At 64.4% G+C, this 1,116-nt stretch overlaps 2 protein-coding genes across 9 annotated transcripts in view; one reads left to right on the plus strand and one right to left on the minus strand.

The window, feature by feature from the left end:
• The window catches only part of LOC102388055 (zinc finger protein 410), a 56,182-nt gene that overhangs the window by 24,156 nt on the left and 30,910 nt on the right, over positions 1-1,116 (minus strand). The window lies entirely within an intron of this gene.
• FAM161B (FAM161B, centrosomal protein) overlaps positions 21-1,116 on the plus strand; it is a 13,296-nt gene continuing 12,200 nt past the window's right edge. For both annotated transcript variants that reach the window (XM_025201291.1, XM_025201300.1), the window contains exon 1: positions 21-75. The gene's annotated coding sequence lies outside the window, so the exon portion shown is untranslated. The remainder of the gene's footprint in view (positions 76-1,116) is intronic.

Below are 1,116 nucleotides of genomic sequence, written 5' to 3' on the forward strand. Positions count from 1 at the left end.
ACCCCACAGAGACAGACACGCAGGCAGAGACAAGCAGACACAGAGACACACACAGACTGACACCTACCTCAACAGGTAAGTGTGTGTGGGGGGAAGGGGCGGGGCAGGCGAAAGGGAAGGTGCTGAGGGGGTAGCTCAAGAAGCAGGGAAGTGTGCCCCTGTACCCACTCCCAGGAGCATGGCTAGGGGGTGAGGCCAGGGGTGCCACACTATGGGCCACATGTGCTGGCTGGCCTGACGGGGTTCTTGCACACGGAGGCTGCCACTGCAGTTATGCCACTGCACCCTGTGCTACCATCCCACAGCCACCTGCAGGCTTTGTGGGCAAGTGGAGCAAGGCACAGCAGCCACCATATGTGGGCCACATATGTGCCACCCAGCCGGGGGATGGAAAGGGGGCTTGCAATGCAGCAGCCGCCACTGCACCGCTACTTATGCCCCGTGACCGGCTGCACAGCTTTGCAGTGGTGTGGGGTGGTGGCAGCTGTGTGGTGGCTGGGGGAGGCTTTGCAGGCAAGCGCTGCCACCACAGAGCCATTCCCTTCGCCCCTGGAACCTAGAGGCAAGGGGCTTGGGGGCTGAGGGAGCGGGGAGTGCTGCCAGCCTCAGGTGGCACACCACAGCTGGGAGCAAGGACAGGGGGTGAGGGCAGCAGCGTCCCTCTCTGGGGGGCTTTGTGGGCAAGCGATGCAGGGTGCAATGTGGTGGTACCCGCCGTGTGTGGGGCGCACACATGCCGCCTGCCCAGGGGAGGGGGAGGAGGCTGGCTTGCAGCTGGCTGCACAGCTCCATGGCTGGCTCTGCAGAGACAGCGAGGGATGGGCCTGCACGCGGTTGCTGCTGCTGCTTACCTGGAGGGCCATGCCAGCGGCGAGTGCCGCTGCCTACAAAACCTCCCTGCATCGCCACAGAGCTGTGCCCGGAGCTGTGTGGCCGGGCACAGAGCAGCAGCATGGTGGCGGCTGGGTGGCATGCAGCCATCCCCACCACCAATCCACACCATGCAACGGTCATGGCTGCCACCAGACTGCTGCTGCTGCCCAACGACCAACCCTACAGCTCCGAGCACGGCTCCACGGCAGCAACAGGAGGTTTTGTATGCAGCGGCTGTCACCG

Source organism: Alligator sinensis, unplaced genomic scaffold, assembly GCF_000455745.1.
Source record: "Alligator sinensis unplaced genomic scaffold, ASM45574v1 scaffold280_1, whole genome shotgun sequence".
Lineage (NCBI taxonomy): Eukaryota > Metazoa > Chordata > Crocodylia > Alligatoridae > Alligator > Alligator sinensis.